Source organism: Dama dama, chromosome X (genome assembly GCF_033118175.1).
Source record: "Dama dama isolate Ldn47 chromosome X, ASM3311817v1, whole genome shotgun sequence".
NCBI lineage: Eukaryota > Metazoa > Chordata > Mammalia > Artiodactyla > Cervidae > Dama > Dama dama.
Genome location: NC_083714.1, coordinates 11,713,511 through 11,728,166, shown reverse-complemented (window position 1 = coordinate 11,728,166; position 14,656 = coordinate 11,713,511).

The following is a 14,656-nucleotide window of genomic DNA, read 5'->3' as shown; positions in this document are numbered from 1 at the left end:
TGCAGAAGTTTCTTCACTGCTCTTGCCAAGCCCAGGCTTGCCTCACTCTGATCCATTTCCCACACTGTGGCCAGACTGATGGTCTTTTCTGAAACAGCTTTATTGAGATATATGTTATATACCATACAATTCAGGGCTTCCCAGGTGGCGCTAGTGGCAAAGGACTCGCCTGCCAAAGCAGGAGACGTGAGAGATGCAGATTCGATCCCTGGATCGGGAAGATCCCCTGAAGGAGGACAGGGCAACCCACTCCAGTATTCTTGTCTGGAGAATCCCATGCACAGAACCTGGCGAGCTACAGGGCATGGGGTCAAAAAGAGTCAGACACAACTGAAGTGACTTAGCATTCAACACACACACCATACAATTCACCTGTTTTAAACATATAATTTAGTGATCTTTGTATACTCAGAATTGTGTAATCATCACCACAAGCCAATTTTAGAACATTTCCGTCACCCTGAAGAGGTCCCTCGTGCCCATTAGCAGTCACTTCCTGTTCTTACCCCCAGCCTCAGACAATCACTCATCTACTTTCTGTCTCCACGGATTTGCCTTTTCTGGGTATTTCAATATAAATGGAATCATGCAATACACGGTCTTTTGTGTTGGGCTTTTTGATTGCCTCTCTTAACATACACATCTGCTCAGTTAAAACCCTTGGATGAAATGATGATTAGCTGGTGGATGTGTTAACTAACCTTACTGTGATAATCATTTCACAATATAAATGTGTATCAAATCATCAGATACACATTGAGTTTACACAATGTTTTATATCAATTACATCTCAATAAAGTTGGGAAAAAAATCTTGAGCAGCTGTTCATCATCCACACATCAGACACTTCATGTTACTGTTCCAGGTTATTTATACCTGACCCTGTGATTCCCTAACATATAGGAATGCACTTTTTGGCCAATCCAATACACTCTTTCCTGCCTCCATGCTTTTGTGCCTGCAATTTCCCTGCCTGGAATGCACTTTGTTGTTCAGCCACTAACTCATCTCTGAGGACTGCAGGATGCCAGGCTTCTCTGTCCTTCACTGTCTTCCAGAATTTGCTCAAACTCATGTCCACTGAGTGCCACCCAATCATCTCATCCTCTGTCATCCTGTGCTCCTCCTGCCTTCAATCTTTCCCAACATCAGAGTTTTTTCTAATGAGTTGGCTCTTGGCATCAAGTGGCCAAAGTACTGAAGCTTCAGTTTCAGCATCAGTCCTTCCAATGAATATTCAGGATTGATTTCCTTAAGGATGGACTGGTTTGATCTCCTTGCTGTCCAAGGGACTCTCAAGAGTCTTCTCCAACACCACCATTCAAAAGCATCAACTCTTCTGCCTCAGCCATCTTTACAGTCCAACTCTCACATCCATACATGACTCCTGGAAAAACCATAGCTTTGAATCTATGGGCCTTTGTCTGCAAAGCGACGTCTCTGCTTTTTAATCCACTGGCTAGGTTTGTCATAGCTTTTCTTTCAAGGAGCAAGCATCTTTTAGTTTCATGGTGGCAGTCACCATCCACAGTGATTTTGGAGCCCCCCCACAATAAAATCTGCCACCATTTCCACTTTTTCCCTAGCTATTTGCCATGAAGTGATGGGACCAGATGCCATGATCTTAGTTTTCTGAATGTTGAGTTTTAGGCCAGCGTTTTCACTCTCCTCTTTCATCCTCATCCAGAGGCCCTTTCCATCCTCCTAAAGAGGCATAATCTCTGGTAAAATGTCTCCAACATTCCATTTCCCAAATTCTGCTTACCAATTCCTCTGTAAGCACTTTACACTTTGTATATGCTTTATTCATTGCACAACTCATGTTGCTCTGTAAGTAACCATACTAATCATACCTCCCTAGACACACCATGAGTTCTTTGAGAGCAGTAGCACGATGCCCCCTGTATGCCATCTCTCTATCATCAGGAATAGAGACGCAGATGTAGAGAATGGACTTATGGACATAGCTGGGAAAGGAGATGGTGGAACTAATTGAGAGAGTAGCATTGACATATATACACTACCATGTGTAAAACAGGTAGCTAGTGGGAAGCTGCTACATAACACAGGGAGTATGGCCTGGTGCTCTGTGAAGACCTAAAGGGGTGGGATGGGGAATTGGGGTGGGAAAGAGGCTCAAGAAGGAGAGGAGATATATAGATTAGATTAGATTAGATAATTATGGATGATTCACATTGTTGCATGGCAGAAACCAATACAACATTTTAAAGCAAGTATCTTCCAATTTAAAAGAAACATTTGTCAAACCAAAGAGAACAGCATGAGATTGAGTCCACAGACCACCCTTGAGAAGCTCACAGTCTTGTGAGAGAGCAAATAAAACCACTGATTCACCAGTGTACATTGATTGAGGCCCCATTCTGTGATGGTGGGAGGAAGGAAAGAATAAAAAGCACTAATGGTAAAGAACCCACCTGCCAGTGCAGGAGACATCAGAGACTTGGGTTTGGTCCCTGGGTGGGGAAGATCCCCTGGAGGAGGGCATGGCACCCCATTCCAGTATTCTTGCCTGGAGAATCCCATGGACAGAGGAGCCTGGTAGGCTACAGTCCATGGGATTGCAAAGGGTCGTAGAGGACTGAAGTGACTGAGCATCCACACATATGGCAGCCATGATGATGTGGAGAAGGTACACTCTCCACAGATCAGTGCATTGCAGTGAAACCATGACATAACCAAGTGTTTAGGTGGAAGAGTGGGATGTCCTAATGGCATTCCAGAAGAGAGGGCAGTGACCAATGTTAAGACTCTTGAACAGAGCATAATGGAGGAAGAACTCGAGTGTGGAGACAGATCTGGACAGGAGTGGGAAATGTAAAAAGCAGTCTTCCACGGCAGCAAAAGAGTGACCCAAGCAACATCTTGGAATGGAGGGGAGGATGGTTTGGAAGAGGGGGAGCCAAGGGGTGAAGGAATCAGTATGGATGCTGATTCCTTGGCAACTTCATCCAAGAGAGTGTGATGCCAAGGGCCTGAAATAGGGCTCTATCAGTAAGAATGGCAACAGAGCTGAAGTAAGGTTTCCAGATTTAGCAAATGAAAATACAGGACACAATACAAGGGACACACTAACTAAAAAATAGTATGTTGTGTGTATTTGAAATTCACATTTAACTGAGCACCCCTGCATTTCACCTGACACGCCTACACTGGTGGAGAGCAAAATGGGACCAAACTTAGAGAACGTTGAATGCCACGCCAAAATGTTCACCCTGTGCCCTGGTGGGTAATGAAGAGCCACTGTAGGGTTTTAACCACAGGTGAATAGATACCTTTCAGAACGATGGTTCAGGTAGTGGCAAGGGTAAGGGGCTGAGGCATGGTGGTGGTGGCTGGATGCTTTAACAGTAATTCAGAAGACAGATGCTCAAGGTAGAGTCCTGGCAGAAATGGTGGGCACAGGAAGGGGTGGAGACCCCAGCTCAAATCAGATGATACTCCATTAATGCTAAATACACACTGCAGGAGTAATGCATGGGTGCTGTGACTTAACACCTAGGGCCATCGAGGGAGCTGCCTCCAAGTTGGGGCACCTGTGAATGATTTCACCTGCTACTTCCTGCCACCCAAGGTGGGGAATCGAGGCATCAGCGGTGACACTTAGGAGGAGGAGACTGAGCAGCTGCCAGAGCTGAAGCCCCTCCCAGTCTCTCCACCGCCTTCCATTCTGCACTCTTCCCTTTCCCCTCCGGCTCTGGTGCCAGTCCACAGCACACAGTGTTCTCCCAAACAGATGCATGAATTCTGGGCTGGGTGATCCACTCTCCCTGGCCAGAAGGCCCTGCCTGCTGGGACAAGGACCAGGCCATCCCCAAGAACACCCCAAAGGGCCCCCTGGTGCGAACCCTTATAGAAAAGTTCACACCAAGGAAAACAACAGGTGTCTAAACAGTGCTGGCTTTCGCTGGGGGGCAATTTTTGGCACGGCTGATGAAAGAGATGCCCCATCTTAGCCCTGCTGGTGAGGAACATCTAGAACACTCTCCCAGCTCAAACCTAGGGCTCCCTGGGGCTCCAAGAGCCAAGAAGGCCAAGCCTCCTGCATGTTGATTTGTTTCCCACCAGCCAAGACATTTGCACCGCCCTCTGGTCCCGCCTGGGCCCATGATCCTCGTGGCTGCACGTGGATCTACACATGGCTGGGGCAGACACCTACGGCTGACAGAAGGAAAGGGCTCATCACAGGCTACAAAGCTGGGCACAGAGGATGGATGAGATTTTTTCCCCACAAGCCCTACTGTCTTTCTCCAGGATCTCTGGGAGGCAGTGGTCCCTCAGGGCCTGGGCTGGAGTTGCCAGCACCTTCCTTGGTAATTCTGAGGTCATTATACCAGCGGTGAGGAGGCTATCGGTCCAAGGGTAGTGGCTCTAAACTCAGATGGAGCTGAGGTCTAGGCTTCACTTTCCCTTTACTAGCTATGGGCCTTGGACAAGTTACTTAAACTCTCTGAGCCGGAATTGCTACTAGCCATGTGTAAAACGGAGCCAATTAGGGTAGCTGGGGGACTTCCCAAGTGGCACTAGTGGTAAAGAACCCACATGCCAATGCAGGAGACATAAGAGAGGCGGGTTCGACCTCTGGGTTGGGAAGATCTCCTGGAGGAGGACATGACAACTCACTCCAGTATTCTTACCTAGAGAATCCCATGGACAGAAGAGCTTGGAAGGCTATAGTCCCTAGAGTTGCAAAGAGTTGGACACAACTGAAGTGACTTAGCATGCACGTAATTGGGGGGATTAAATGAGATTATATATGTAAAGCATTTATCCCTGAACCTGGCACTTAGGAAGCATTCAATAAATGCTAAAGGATATAATTGCCCACCTTTGACTTTATGTCCATCTCCCCTTGTAAGATTTTTCCCCAGGGTCACAGCTCAGAACCATCCCCTTCAGGCCACCACTGCCTGGCCACAGAGCCCTGCTTAAGAACCCTTGTCTGAGGGACTCAGTCCTTGCTCCACAGACAGTGGTCCTTCCAGGGCCTCTCATCCTAATTCACAGCAACTTGCCTCTATGGCTCAGCCTTTTGCCTTTTATCTCATGTGCCATTGTTGGAGAAGAAGCCAGAGACAGAGGGCAAAGGGCAAGGGCAGAGAGCCAGCAGGCTATGCCAGGTGGAGCCAAGGAGATGCTGAGAGTCTGTCCAATCAGCACTTTTTCAGTGTGGGGAGGCAGCTACCGCCAAGGGAGTAAGTTTTCTGAGAATGTCCAACCTTGCTCTTGCCCTAAGCAGGCATGCTGGGAGGTAGCAGCAGGTGTATGTGGCGGAGGGAGGGTTGAGGGGGGAACGGCCCCTTCCCCCACAAGCTCTGATCTCTTGGCTGGAAGGAAGGAACAAGGAGCTCAAAGAACTCAAAGATCACCTCCTACCTAGCCATCCCCGTGGCCGCTCAGCTACCATCCTCCAGCGCACGCACCCATGTGCCTGGATTCATACCACACACTGAAAAACGAAGGAGAAAAGCTAGTCTTGAAAACAGAGGGAGTCTTGGAGGGCCAGGCAGTGACCCACCACTGAAGGCATCTGTTTGCTCCCCCAACTGTACACCAGATCTCAAAGGCACCTCCTTGTTCCTGCACCTCCCAGGAGTTATCAAAAGCAAGTGTGAGAATGTCCCCGGTGCTAAATCAATTAGGATCGCCTTGGCAGTCTAGCCTTTAACAACAGCTTGTACTGCACCTTCTAGGTAGAAGCCAATTAGATCTTCTCCAATCTCTAGGAAAAAAGAGACAAGCACTTGAGAAAAAGGGACACAAATAGCTGCATTCAAGGCAACTACACAGAGAAAATAAGTAGTCAGTGGCGGAAAAAAATACAGACGTTATCCTTAAAACATCTGGGAAACGGTGTCAGTCCTGTAAAAGCAAGGCTGGTTGGGGGGGGGGGGGGCTTTCCATTGGCCTTGCCCAGCTGTATTCCTCCCACTCAGAACGAAATGTTCTGTCTTTCTGTGGTTATAACCTCTTTTCACTTGGAATAACTTGCCCGTGTCTGGACCTTGCTCAGGACTGCTGCTCTAAGACGCTCTCACGCAATCGCAATCGTGAATTACCCAAGTCAACCTCGGCCGACGCTCTCCTCCCCCGCCCTCTCTCCTCACCCACTGTTGCCCTAGTTCCACAGGAAGAGTCGCTGCGGTTGGTTCTTAAGCGGCATCCAAGGCATCCCTTGCCTCTCGCTCACCCTCCCCGGTAGGCACCTGGCTTCCCGTGCGGCTACAGCCGGGGAAGCTAGGGGCGTGTGCATGGGCGGGGCGGCCGCCCGCCGAGGGCTGGGTGGGGAGGGGAGACCCGGCGGCCACGGAGCCCTACCTGGGTTCCTGGTGAGTCTCGGCTTACTTCCCAGAGGCACCTGGGAGGATCGGGGGCTCTTTCGATTTCCCAAAAGCCTCTGACAAACATCCTCACCCAAAGCTGCCCGGGAAAACCAAACGACCTATGCGAACTCCCAGACGCTTGGGAGGAGTGGGAGTAGGAAATGTTTGGCTTTAGAATCCCAGAACCAGAGTGGGATGAGGGCGGTGGGCAGAGCCAGGGTGGCCAGTCACGGCCTTCCTGCGGGGGGGCTTGGAGCCGAGCAGGGGTTCAGATGTCTTGGGGAGCGCCAAGGAAGCAAAGGGAAAGCAGCCACCGGCCAAGACAGGGGTTCTCAAAGTTGGCTGCCAAGTAGAATCAACTGAGGAACTTAAAAAAATCCCGGTGCCCAGGCTTCACCCCAGACCAAAGTGATCTGAGTCCCTGGGGGTGGGACACAGGTGTGAGTAGTTTTTAAAAACTCCCTACGTGGTTCCAGTGTGCACCCGAGGTTGAGAGCCCGCGGCGTCTAGAGCCGCAGTGAGCTGGTCTCCAGTCTCACAGCCCTGACCACGCCCGGAGCTTGTTTGAACTTGGGGCTTCTCCAGCCCCACCTCTGGCCCTACTGAATCAGTATCTGCATTTTTAAAGTAACCACTTTATTAAGATATAATTCACACACCACAAAATTCACATTCTGAAAGAGGACAACTCAATCATTTTTACTATTAAGTTTCACAAATTTGTGCAACTACCACCTCTTATCTGATTTACTTTTCATCACCCCCCAAAGTAATCTGGTACCCATTAGTAATCACCCCGCCTCCCCCAATTCCCTCCTCCATCCAGCCATAGGCAACCCCTATTATACTTTCTGTGGATTTACCTCTTCTGGATATTGGCATGTGCATTTTAACAGAATACTCGCCTGCCAACACAGGAGATGTAAGAGACATGGGTTCGATCCCTGGGTGGGGAAGATCCCCTGGATGAGGGCATGACAACCCACTCCAATAATCTTGCCTAGAGAATCCCACAGACAGAGCAGCCTGGCAGGCTGTAGTCCATAGGATCACAAAGAGTCCGACATGACTGAAGCAATTTAGCACGTACATCAGGTGATTACTCCAAGAATTACAGTTTGAGAAACACTGGTGTGAGAGACCTTCCAGAATCAGCCCTTGCTGGCCCCCTTCCCACAATCGCTGTCATGCAAACATGTGGGTCCAGGATTGCTAGATTTTCTGCTTTCTCAAGAGAGGCCAGAAATATGAACTTTTATGTGAAATCTTTCACATTTTAAAAGGTTGGCAACTAATTCAGATTTTTGGAAAACACTGTTTGAGCCAAAGAAAACATGCCTGAGGGCTGGATTCAGCCTGTCAGCTGTCAGTTTGCAACTTCTGAGGATCACCAGGTTCTGACCCACTCCTACCAAAGTGCTTCCTACTCCGGTTGTCGTCCATTTCTCCTTGTTCCATGGATATGGGAGAACAACTACTTTGTAACCTCCTCATAAAATCCTCTGTATCTTATTCTTCCCTCTCCAAACTGACAGCTATGCATTTATTGAGGACCTACTATGTGTTTTGTGCTTTATGTCTCTGGAATCACTTAAATCTTCACAAAAATTGTTATGGCAGATATTGTGATTCCACTTTTAAAGACAAGGAAACTGGAGCTCAGAGAGGTTAAGTACCTTTCCTAATGTTGCAAAGTAGCTCAGTGTCCAGCTCCCGAATGTTGGCGCCTGGGTTCTTTCCACCTCCTCATGCTACCTTTCCTTTGCCAATTTTTGCCCAGAGGTCCCATTTTTCATCTTTTTTCTTCTTTTGAACATTCTCCATTTCCCCCAGATTCTGGACATAGCGCTCATACAGAGCATGGTCTCTGTGAGCCTAGGACTTAGGTTTGCTGGGGAGAGAGTCTCAATTCCAGCCACTGAAACTTGTTTCATCCCTGCTTAATAGGCATTCTGATCTTTGGTTTGGAAAATGCAGCCGACGTAATGAGCCATGCTCTCTTCTGAGGCTGATTCATATCCAACTTGTGGTCGACTCCCTCCTTCACTTGGTGTTTTCATGTTTATTTGTGTTGAGCCAAATTATGTTGTCAGGTTTTGTCACTAACAAGCCCCTTGCACTTGTCCCCACTGAATTTCATCTGGTTTCAAAGGACCTTCTTTCTCCAACTCATCTGACCAGAAGTCCTTCTGTCATTTTCTGTGGGTTTGGCCTCTTCCCAACCTGCTTTCATTTTCAAATTGCTTCAAGAAACTGTCTCCACCCTCCCCAGAGGTCCCATCTGTCTCTGTGCTTTCACTGCTCTGGGAACTCTGGTGAGGCCTCCTGGGCTTGGAGCAGACAGGTGGAGGGGAGGGCAGAATCTGGTCCCCGAAATGGGTTGGGGTGGAAGAGGATCTGATTGGGACTGGGAATGCTCCCTCTTGGTGGCCTTAGGCTGGAAGCTCTCCTAGGTCAGCTCCAGACCTAATTTGACCCAGGAGGGTGCCAGGGGTCCACAGACCTCTTTTCAGATCAGAGGGACCCAGGGTCCTGGGAGATCCTTTGGCAGGAGGTCCTTTAACTCAGTCCTGGCCCCCTTGGGACATCCCATTGTCCAAATGCTGTGGCATCCCAAGCCAGTTGCTAGGCACAGGGCTCTCAAACAATGTAGTGTGACAGCTCCCCAGCCCACCCCAGGGGACTCCCCAAGCCACAGGGTGTGGTTTGCAGTCTGGGTACATTCTGTACCCTCACTCAGGGGGAGGGTTTGTGGTTCTTGGTGCTGTGCAGCAGAGCCCCGCCCATGCCTTTCCTCTCCAGCCACAAAAACAAGCTTAGACATCAGGAGGGGGGAATCGAAACAGTGGCTGTTACTGTACAGCTGGCCCTAGGAGACTGGGATGGACACACCCCCTTCCCGTTCTCCTTCTCTGAAGGCGTCTGGGGCTTGGAAGGTCAGCAGTACCACCAGCTCTCTGCTGCTGGCTCTTGGCTTCCCTCCTAAGATCCATCCAACAACAACCTAGGGGGATGCAGGGCAGGGCTGTCTGGGGACTAGCTGTCACTGTCTTCCCCAGAGACCATGAACCATAGCTTTCCTCTCTGTGCAGGCACTGTTGTGAGCACTTGACAGATTTCATTTAATCTTCACAACACCTGAAGAGCAGTCCCTGTACTATTATCAGTCACATCTTACAGACAAGGAAAGTGAGGCACAGAGGAGTTAAACAGTGTGCCCAAGGTCATACACTACCAAGTGGCATAATCAGGATTTGAACCCTAGTCTGAATCCCTGATCTTGCCACTTGGATTGGACTGCCTCCTTCCCCCCCAGCATTCCTGAGGACTGGACAGGTAGCATACGTGTGTACTAAGTTGCTTCAGCTGTGTCCAACTCTGTGTGACCTTATGGACTGTAGACCGCCAGGCTCCTCTGTCCATGGGATTCTCCAGGCAATAATATTGGAATGAGTTGCCATGCCCTTCTCCAGGGAAACTTCCTGACCAAGGGATTGAACCTGCATCTCTTGTCTCCTGTATTGACAGGCAGGTTCTTTACCACTAGCGCCACCTGGGAAGCCTGGACAGGTAGCACCTCCTAGCAATCTTTTCACTGGAGAATAAACCGACTCAGGCCTCAGAGGGGAGGACTTACTCCCTGGAGAAGCTGGGAGAAACAGGCACGACCTTTGCCCAATTATAGGGATTCCCCAGGACTCCCTAAGAGTCAGGCCACACCCAACACTGCTGGCTTGGCCGGCAGTGTCTTCTCTGCAGAGGGGCCATGTGTGTGTGTGTAGAGGGTGTGTGTGTCTGTGTGTGTGTGTCTGTGTACAGGTACAACTGCGCGCGGGGTGGGGTAGAGTAAGGAGCTCCCAGAGCTCTCTGGCGCCCTCTTGAGGCAATGCCACTCACTGCCACTCTTCTCTGTGTGTGACCTGCTTCTGACATCTGAGGCTCTGTCCTGGGACCTCAAAAACCATTTCTTGTGGGCTGCAAGCTCAGCGGACCAGGCCGCTGCTGGGCCTGTTTTTATTTTATTTTATTTTATTTTATTTATTTTTTAACCATTTTAGGTGTACAATTCAGTGGCATTAACTATATTCACATATTGTACAACCATCACCTCTATTCATCTCTAGATTTTTTCATCATCCCTAACTGAAACTCTGTACCCATTAAACAATAAATAACGCCTGAGTCCTCCCTCTCCTCAGCCCCTAGCAACCACTATGCTACTTTCTGTCTCTATGAATTTGACTATTCTAGGTACCTCAGAGTCAGACACGACTGAAGCGACTTAGCAGCAGCAGCAGGTACCTCACATAAGTGGAATCATATAGTATTTGTCCTTTTGTGACTGGCTTAGCATAATGTCTCCTGTTTGACCACTTCCAATTTACCTTGATACATGGACCCAATATTCCAGGTTCCTATGCAATATTGTTCTTTACAGCACCTGACTTTACTTCCACCACCAGTCACATCCACAACTGGGTGTTGTTTTCCCTTTGGCTCTGTCTCTTCATTCTTTCTGGAGTTATTTCTCCACTGATCTCCAGTAGCATATTAGGCACCTACCTACCTTGGGAGTTCCTCTTTCAGTGTCATATCATTTTGCCTTTTCATACTGTTCATGGGGTTCTCAATGCAAGAATGCTAAGTGGTTTGCCATTCCCCTCAATGTCGAATTTAATTCAGATGACCCTTATATCTACTACTTTGGGAAAGAATCCTTTAGAAGAAATGGAGTAGCCCTCACCTCATAGTCAACAAAAGAGTCCAACATGCAGTACTTGGGTGTAATCTTAAAAATGATAGAATGATCTCTGTTCATTCCCAAGGCAAACCATTCAATATCACAGTAATCCAAGTCTATGCCCAAACCAGTAATGCTGAAGAAACTGAAGTTGAACTGTTCCATGAGGACCTACAAGACCTTCTAGAACTAACACCCCAAAAAGATGTTCATCATAGGAGACTGGAATGCAAAAGTAGGAAGTCAAGAAATACCTGGAGTAACAGGCAAATTTGGCCTTAGAGTACAAAATGAAGCAGGGCAAAGGCTAACAGAGTTTTGCTAAGAGAACGCACTGGTCATAGCAAACACCCTCTTCCAACGACACAAGCAAAGACTCTACTCATGGACATCACTAGATGGTCAATACCGAAATCAGATTTATTATATTCTTTGCAGTCAAAGATGGAGAAGCTGTATACAGTCAGCAAAAATAAGACCAGGAGCTGACTGTGGCTCAGATCATGAACTCCTTATTGCCAAATTCAGACTTAAATTGAAGAAAGTAGGGAAAACCACTAGACCATTCAGGTATGACCTATATCAAATCCCTTACGATTATACAATGGAAGTGACAAATAGATTCAAGGGATTAGATCTGATAGGCAAAGTGCCTGAAGAACTATGGACAGAGGTTCATGATATTGTACAAGAGGCAGTGATCAAGACCATCACCAAGAAAAAGAAATGCAAAAAGGCAAAATGGTTGTCTAAGGAGGCCTTACAAATAGCTGAGAAAAGAGAAGCTAAAGGCAAAGGAGAAAAGGAAAGATATACACATTTGAATGCAGAGTTCCAAAGAATAGCAAGGAGAGATAAGAAAGCCTTCCTCAGTGATCAATGCAAAGAAATAGAGGAAAACAATAGAATGGGAAAGACTAAAGGTCTCTTCAAGAAAATTAAAGATACCAAAGAAATATTTCATGCAAAGATGGGCTCAATAAAAGACAGAAATGGTATGGTCATAACAGAAGCAGAAGATATTAAGAGGTGGCAAGAATACACAGAAGAGCTATTCAAAAAAGTTCTTCATGACCCAGATAACCACAATGGTGTGATCACTCACCTAGAGCCAGACATCCCAGAATGCAAAGTCAAGTGGGCCTTAGAAAGTATCACTATGAGCAAAGCTAGTGGAGGTGATGGAATTCCAGTTGAGCTGTTTCAAAACCTAAAAGATGATGCTGTGAAAGTGCTGCACTCAATATGCCAGCAAATTTGGAAAACTCAGCAGTGGCCACAGGACTGGAAAAGGTCAGTTTTCATTCCAATCCCAAAGAAAGGCAGTGCCAAAAATGTTCAAAGTACTGCACAATTGCACTCATCTCACATGCTAGCAAAGGAATCCTCAAAATTCTCCAAGCCAGTCTTCAACAGTACTTGAACCACGAACTTCCAGATGTTCAAACTGGATTTAGAAAAGGCAGAGGAACAGAGATCAAATTGCCAACATCCGTTGGATCATCAAAAAAGCAAGAGAGCTCCAGAAAAACATCTACTTCTGCTTTGTTGACTATGCCAAAGCCTTTGACTGTGTGGATCACCACAAACTGTGGAAAATTCTGAAAGAGATGGAAATACCAGACCACCTGACCTGCCTCCTGAGAAATCTGTATGCAGGTCAAGAAGCAACAGTTAGAACTGGACATGGAACAAAAGATTGGTTCCAAATAGGTAAAGGAGTACGTCAAGGCTGTATATTGTCACCCTGCTTATTTAACTTATATGCAGAGGACATCGTGTGAAATGCTGGGCTGGATGAAGCACAAACTGGAATCAAGGTTGCTGGTAGAAATATCAATAACCTCAGATACGCAGATAACACTACCCTTATGGCAGAAAGCAAAGAACTGAAGAGCCTCTTGATGAAAGTGAAAGAGGAGAGTTAAAAAGTTGGCTTAAAACTCAACAGTCAGAAAACTAAGATCATGGCATCTCGTCCCATCACTTCATGGAAAATAGATGGGGAAACAGTGGAAACAGTGACAGACTTCTCTTTAGACTCCAAAATCACTGCCGATGGTGACTGCAGCCATGAAATTAAAAGATGCTTGCCCCTTGGAAGAAAAGTTATGACCAATCTAGGCAGCATATTAAAAAGAAGAGACATTACTTTGCCAAGAAAGGTCCATCTAGTCAAAGCCATGGTTTTTCCAGTAGTCATGTATGAATGTGAGAGTTGGATTATAAAGAAACCTGAGTGCTGAGGAATTGATGTTTTGAACTGTGGTGTTGGAGAAGACTCTTGAGAGTCCCCTGGACAGCAAGGAGATCCAACCAGTCCTACAGGAAATCAGTCCTGGATATTCATTGGAAGGACTGATACTGAAGCTGAAACTCCAATACTTTGGCCACCTGATGTGAAGAACTGACTCATTGGAAAAGACCTTGATGCTGGGAAAGATTGAAGGTGGGAGGAGAAGGGGATGACAGAGGCTGAGATGATTGGATGGCATCACCAACTCGATGGACATGAGTTTGAGCAAGCTCCAGGAGTTGGTGATGGACAGGGAAGCCTGGTGTGCCACAGTCCCTGCGGTCATAAAGAGTCAGACACGACTGAGCGATTGAACTGACTAGCATAATGTCATAATGCCAGTTGTGACATGTGTTGGCATTTCATTCTTTTTTAAGGCTGAGTAATATTCCACTGTGTGTAGAGACCACATTTTGTTTACCCATTCATCTGTTGATTTGGGTTTCCACCTTTGGACTATTGTGAAAATTGCTGTGAACATGGGTGTTCAAAAATCTGTTGAAGTCTCTGCTTTCATTTTAGCAAATCTGCCTAGAATGGATGTTGTGGTATTAGCCCCTTCCCCACAATAGGCTAGTGGCCTGGCCCTCCTCGGAGGAAACTTGCTGTCACAGATTTCTGTCTTGACTCCGCTTTGTCTCAGCACACCTGTCAGCATCTCTAAGAAAAGCTCTTCACTTCACCCCATCCTGCCACAACATGCATGCTTTGACCCCCTGGACCACAGCCTGCTGTGTTTCTCTGTCCATGGGATTCTCCAGGCAAGAATACTGGAGTGGCTTGTCATATGCCCTTCTCTAGGGGATCTTCCTGGCTCAGGGATCGAACCTGGGTCTCCTGTGTCTCCTGCATTGGCAGGTGGATTCTTTACCACTGAGCCACCTGGGAAGCCCCATCCTGCCTCTAGGCTGTTGCCAAAGTTTCTCAGCACCAACTCTGACTGGTGAGCCTCTCTGGGCTTCATTTACTATTTCTGCTTTGTGTACTTATGGTCATATTCTCTCCCCTTGAAGACCATGTTGGTTTTGATTGCCTTCTTTGTCAAATCCACTAGTACCACGGCCACAACTCCCATGGCCTTTGTACAACAAGTGGGAGATAGTCTGGTGCCATGGTAAACTGTGTGCGCTCTGTAGCCAGATTGTAGGGGAGTTTGACTCCTGGCTTGGTCCTAGTGTAAATTGGGGCAAACTACTTGGCCTTGTTACACCTCAGTGTCTTTATCTGTAAAATGGGGACAATAAGGATAGTCATCATCTCAAGAGCTTGAAAAGTGAA